Source organism: Tachyglossus aculeatus, chromosome 2 (genome assembly GCF_015852505.1).
Source record: "Tachyglossus aculeatus isolate mTacAcu1 chromosome 2, mTacAcu1.pri, whole genome shotgun sequence".
Lineage (NCBI taxonomy): Eukaryota > Metazoa > Chordata > Mammalia > Monotremata > Tachyglossidae > Tachyglossus > Tachyglossus aculeatus.
In genome coordinates, this window is record NC_052067.1 from 125,993,952 (window position 1) to 126,000,734 (window position 6,783).

Genomic DNA, 6,783 nt, shown 5'->3' on the forward strand with positions numbered 1-6,783 from the left:
TACTATGTGCCAAGCACTGTTCTAAGCACAGGGGTCTTCTCTTATGCCGTCAAGTTGTTTCTGACCCATAATGTCACCACGAAAACATGTGTCCCAGAATTCCCCGCTCTCAATCTGCAATCGTTCTGGTAGTGTATCCATAGAGTTTACATGATAAAAATACGGAAGCAGTTTACCACTGTTGCCTTCTGCGCAGTAAACGTGAGTCCCCACCCTCGACTTTTTCCCATGCCGCTGCTGCCCAGCATGGGTGAGTTTTGACTTGTAGTAGATTGCCTTCAACTCACTAGCCACTGCCCAAGCTAGGAATGGAATGGATATGCCTCTGTTCGACTCTCCCTCCTGTAGCCAAGACTGGTAGAGTACTGGAAACTCTCCAGGTGTGACCCTGAGAGGGTTAAGCACTGGGGTAGATAGAATATAATCAGGTCCCGCATGGGGTTCACAGTCAGAATAGAGGGGAGAACAGGTACAGTATATACATGCAAACATAAAAATGTCTCCCCCACTAGACTGTAAGCTCAATGTGGGCAGAGAATGTGTCTATCAATTCCGTTGTACTCTCCCAAGGCACTTAGTACAGTGCTGTGCATGCAGTAAGTGCTCAGTTAATACTATTGATGATTGATGATTGATATCCCTTCCTTCCTCTCCCCCTCGTCCCCCTCTCCATCCCCCCATCTTACCTCCTTCCCTTCCCCACAGCACCTATATATATGTATATATGTTTGTACATATTTATTACTGCATTTATTTATTTATTTTACTTGTACATATCTATTCTATTTATTTTATTTTGTTAGTATGTTTGGTTTTGTTCTCTGTCTCCCCCTTTTAGACTGTGAGCCCACTGTTTGGTAGGGACTGTCTCTATATGTTGCCAACTTGTACTTCCCAAGCGCTTAGTACAGTGCTCTGCACACAGTAAGCACTCAATAAATATGATTGATTGATTGATATATGTATATATATCATGGCATTAGGAGCGATTATTAAGTTGATGTGAGTTGAGGATTGAAATTTAAGTGGGCTTTGAATCTAGGGATGCCAGCCGTGAAGGTGGAAGTTCCAACCTGGAGAAAACATGAGGAGGAAGTGGGAACAGGAGAGGTGAGAGTGGGGTACAGTCAGAAGGTGAGTTTGGGAGAAATGAACTGACTTTGTGTAGCATGGAGAAGCTAGTGGGTGGCCTTGAGGACGAAGGGGAATAATTTTTGTTTGCTATGGAAGAAGATGGAAAGTGATCAGAGAGTTCCTTAAGTTGGATAGGCTCTGCTTTCTTAAAGTTTACCTTTGTTTGGCTGATTATGCTCCTTTTCCTTGGAATTTAGATGTTTATTCTTTCCCAAGGATTCCCAGAGCCCGTGCATATGTGAAGTTTATGTCTACCATTCGTAGTGAAATTCTATGAATAAACATGATACTTGTTATTAGGACAGCTTCTTCTATGGTATTTGTTGAGTTCTGCCACGGTCTGAGGATTCTCTTGTATATTTAGCCCATTTAGACTTTTAGGAAAATTACAAACAAACCCTTTTATGAAACATTTCCAGTTCATTTTAAAGACTTTGGGGATTTTCAGCGGTTCCTTATTGAAGAGGAATCTTTTGTTATTCTCCAGGATGTAGTATGTTTTCAATTCTCTGCTGTTGCCCTACTGTAGATCTTCACTTAGAATCAAGCCAGTTACTGCATTTTTATTAAATAGCAAATAACTTATAGCCCATTCTTTCCCTTCCTGCAACTTTTTCTTTAAAACATGTAATCCTGACTCCCTTCCACATCAGCATTTTTTCTTCAACTCCCCCGTCATTAAACTAAGAGATCCCACATCATCAGCTGACTACAAAAACTGCACTGCCAGCCAGATGCTCCAAAACTTAAATTTAAAACATCCAAGCAAATGCCAAAATACTATAGAGAAAATAACCCTGAAAACTCAACACAAGTGAAAGAGAAAAGAGAGACAGGGTATACCAACTTTCTTTTTGGATCGCTGCCTCGTTTTCCTTAATTCTATTCTGATTTCTTTCAGGGTTTGGTCACATAAGCTCGCATTTGCTTTTAGGCCTATTTGTCACTGTGGCTTCTTGTTGAATATACTTCCATTTCACATCCTTTTACAGAGAAGAAGTGTGGCTCAGTGGAAAGAGCACGGGCTTGGGAGTCAGAGGTCATGGGTTCTAATCCTGGCTCTGCTACATGTCTGCTGTGTGACCTTGGCCAAGTCACTTAACTTCTCTGAGCCTCTGTTACCTCATCTGTAAAATGGAGATGAAGACTGAGCCCCACGTGGGGCAACCTGATCATCTTGTATCCCCCACAGTGCTTAGAACAGTGCTTGGCACATAGTAAATGCTTAACAAATGCCATTATTATTATTATTATCCTGTTAGAGTTCATAGGTAGAATTTTCACCATATATTTCTCAGTCCATCAGTAGTATTTATTGAGCGCTTACTGTATGCCACTTAAAGCTGCTTAAATAGTTGGTTTCCTGTCAAGCAGTAAAACTGCATGTCATAATCCTTTTATTATGACTGTGCTTCAAAGAATTTGGCAAATATCAATTAATGCAATTGGAATTTTTATCACTAGTAGCATAATGAGGTTATACTACTTCTTTCCTTTGTTTAGAGCACTGGAGTAGTCCAGAGACTATCAAACTGCTTTGAATGATTACAATTCAATTTATTTTCATCAGCTTCATCGGTACTTGAACTAAAGAAGACTAAAGATTAAGAACCTAATGCCGTCTGCAAAGTGGAAGTATCTTAATGCTTTGTAGGTGATGCTTGTACTCCAGGGGAAGTGGCATGGCTTAGTGGATAGAGTATGGGTCCGGGAATCAAGAAGGTCATGAGTTTTAATCTCGGCTCCATTACCTGTCTGCTGTGTGGTTTTGGGCAAGTCGCTTCACTTCTCTGGGCCTCAGTTACCTCATCTGTGAAATGGGGATTAAGAGCGTGAGTCCCAAGAGGGACGGGGACTGTGTCCAACCTGATTAACTTGTATCTATCCCAGCACTTTTTTTAGAACAGTGCTTGGCACATAGTAAGCATTTAACAAATACCACATTTATTATTATCATTATTACAACCTCAGTAACACAGAAAATGAGGAAGGACAATTGTACTTGGTAGACCATATTTAGTTATACTCATGCAGTTACGTTAGAATGCCAACATAATTTTCCAAATATAAAATTCTTTCTCAGCCATTTTGTATTTTGAATAAAGAAAAATGCACTAGAATTATATTTCCAAATCCCATAATTGTTCTTGGTTTTTTATAGTTTTTCAGATAAATATGTATAGCTTGGTGTTTTATGGATACAAAACCTTGGCAACATTACCCGTCTCTAGGGTTTATTGTATTCTAGTAAGACTAGGAAGGACTCTTTAGTATTTGGGCTACTGTTCTTCTTTACCCAGTATGTTTATCTGGTTAGAACAGGTGCAAGAACTGAAGAAATAAACAATCTGTTCATTGTTTTCTCTTGATAGAAAAGTAGCTATCCATCTGGTTGTGTTCTCTCCCTTGTTATCTCTCTGGCTATTTTTTCATCATCTCAATATTCATGCCCTTTTCTAGTTACAATTCACAAAAGGGTCCTAGTTTAGTTTTTGAACTTTATTTTTAAGGTCCTTGAGTGTAGCCAGATCTGCATTGTTCAGAAATCAATCTGCAAGAGAAGTAGCATTGCCTAGGGGAAAGAGCACAGGCCTGGGAATCAGAAGGACCTGCATTCTAGTTCCGGCAAATCATTTCTCTGGGCCTCGGTTACTTCATCTGTAAAAGGTAGATTAAGACCTTGAGCCCCATGTGCGACAGGGACTATGTCCAACTTGATTACCTTATATCTACCCCAACGCTTAGGACGGTGCCTGGCACAGAGTAAGTGCTTAATAATAATAATAATGTTGGTATTTGGTAAGCGCTTACTATGTGCCAAGCACTGTTCTAAGAACTGGGGGGGATATGAGGTAAGGTTGTCCCACGTAGGCTCACAGTCTTAATCCCCATTTTACAGATGAGGGAACTGAGGCACAGAGAAGTTAAGTGACTTGCCCAAAGTCACACAGCTGACAAGTGGCAGAGTTGGGATTAGAACCCATGACCTCCGAGTTCCAAGCCCGTGCTCTTTCCACTGAGCCATGCTGCTTCTCAGCGTATGCAAAGCATTGTACAAAAAGCTGGGGAGAGCAGAGTACAGTGGAGTTGGTAGACCTCATCCCTGCCCACGAGGGGCTTACAATTTAGAAGGGAACAGTGTGGAAAGCTTGCCCCCGCCCCCCCGGCTGTCCTGCAGGGCCGGCCCTGGGGTCAGAATCTGGAGAGGAGGCCGCTGCGGAAAGGATGGAGACAAGGAAGATGACGAGGAGTTGAGAAGGAGGACATAGAGTTAGAAGGATGGCATGGGAGAAACATCGTTCAAGTGGAGATGTGTGACAAGGCTGGGGTTGCCAGAAAGGGTGGCAAAGTGCACCCAAAGGAGTTCTTGGTGATCGGGTCCCTTGGCATCAGGCCAAATGATACAAAGGCCATCACTGGATCCCGGGTTCGAAGAAGTTCGACCTGAGTTTAAAAATTGGAGACTGTTTACCATTACTTTCAGAAAGGTTGGTAGAAGGAGAAAAGAAAGGACTGTGGGAAAGCTTTGTGATTCTTCCCCTGACTCAGCCCAGGATAAAGACTGCAAATATTTTATTTGTGGGGCGGAGGGGAGGGGAGAAGAATGAGGGTTTTTTTTTTATTGTTGTTTTATAAATGGTATCTGTTAAACACTTACTGTGTGTCAAACACAGTTCTAAGTGCTGGGGTAGGTACAAGTTAATTAGGTCGGACACAGTCCCCGTCCCGCATGGTGCTCACAGTCTAAGTAGGAGGGAGAACAGGTATTTAATTTCCATTTTACAGTTGAGGAAACTGAGGCATAGAGAAGTTAAGTGCCTTGCCCTAAGTCACACATCAGAAAAGTGGTGAAGCCAGATTAGAACCCAGGTCCTCTGATTCCCAGGCCCATGCTCTTTCCACTACACTACACTGAATATACCTAGGGTATGGATCATGGAGTACAAGTGTGCAGAAATGCTCTGGGCATGTTACTCCCCTCCTCAAATGTGGGATGTGGGGAGGGAGGGCATTACCTGTATATATGTATATATGTTTGTACATATTTATTACTCTATTTATTTATTTATTTATTTTATTTGTACATATTTATTCTATTTATTTTGTTAGTATGTTTGGTTTTGTTCTCTGTCTCCCCCCTTTTAGACTGTGAGCCCACTGTTGGGTAGGGACTGTCTCTATATGTTGCCAATTTGTACTTCCCAAGCACTTAGTACAGTGCTCTGCACATAGTAAGCGCTCAATAAATACGATTGATGATGATGATGATGATGATCAATCAATCAATCGTATTCATACTGTGTATTTACTGTGTATTTATACTCCATCATAATCGTATGATGGAGCTGAAGGAGCCCCAGCACCCACAGGCCAACCTGGAGGCTACCACTTTTAGACTGGATCTCTAGCCATTGCGGTGGCTTTACCGCAGCAGAAGCAGCCCGACTCCATTGCCTCCTGAGGCGATCATAGTGGTCCGACCAGTAGAGCTTGTGCTGCTCTATGCACTTCCTACGGCCTATCTTGTTCAGAGCTCTGACCTCTAGCATGCCCCCACGGCGGATCCCGTGGGCTATCTAGCTGTGTTAGAAGAGTTGGGGCAGGTGATTCGCTCTTTGTGGGGATTTGGCGAAGGGTCAATGTTGCCAATTTGTACTTCCCAAGCGCTTAGTACAGTGCTCTGCACATAGAAAGCGCTCAATGAATACGATTGATGATGATGATGATGATGGTCAGGGGAATTCTCTCACGCCCAGTCCTGGTACCGACAGAGAACAGTGCTTGGCTCAGAGAAGCAGCGTGGCCCAGTGGGAAGAGCCCGGGCTTGGGAGTTAGGGTTCGTGGGTTCTAATTCCGACTCCACCACTTGTCAGCTATGTGACTTTATGCAAGTCACTTCACTTCTCTGGGCCTCAGTTACCTCATCTGTAAAATGGGGGTTAAGACTGTGAGCCCCACGTGGGACAAACTTGTATCCCCCCAGCGCTTAGAACAGTGCTTTGAACATAGTAAGCACTTAACAAATACCATTATTATTAATTATTATTATCTGACAGCACCCAAAAAGCAGGAAAGAAGGAGGAGCAGTAGCCACATGGGTTAGCGGCCACACCATTTTCTTCCTCTTCATCCCCATCGTTCTCCTCCCTTCCCTTCTTCTAGACTGTAAGCTCCTTGGGTGCAGGGAATGTGCTTATTGTTGTATTGTGCCCTCCCAAGTGCTTAGTATGTTGCTCTGCACACAGTAAGTGCTCAATAAATACGATTGAATGAATGAATTGACTGACTTTCTCCTTCCCTATTCCCTTTTATACTCCTTCTCCCTCTTGCCCTCTATATTCCTTCTCCTCATTTTTCTTTGCTCCCTAACCTCCACTCTCTGCCCCCTTTCCTAAATTCATCCTCAAAATGGAATATTAGCCCCTCTGATCACCCTTATTCGATTTTTACCCTCTTTTAAACTTTCAATCGATTCCCTTATCTAGATCAGGAGGGCCTGAGGTGCAAAATATTTAAGAGTCGAAGAAGCAACTCCACCCCACTATTGTGGAATTGGCCACCAAAGCCGATTCAAAGTCTATTCATGTTCAGGATCTTTCTATTCGGAGGCTCCGGGGAACTTCAAAGGGAACTTTCCATGCAAATGAA

General features: G+C 42.8%; 1 non-coding gene across 1 annotated transcript; it reads right to left on the reverse strand.

Moving 5' to 3' along the window:
- Window positions 1-260: 260 nt before the first annotated feature.
- On the reverse strand, window positions 261-398 carry LOC119924964. The gene has a single exon (XR_005449639.1). It is a non-coding gene; the product is annotated as a small nucleolar RNA SNORA7 (small nucleolar RNA).
- Window positions 399-6,783: the final 6,385 nt, after the last annotated feature.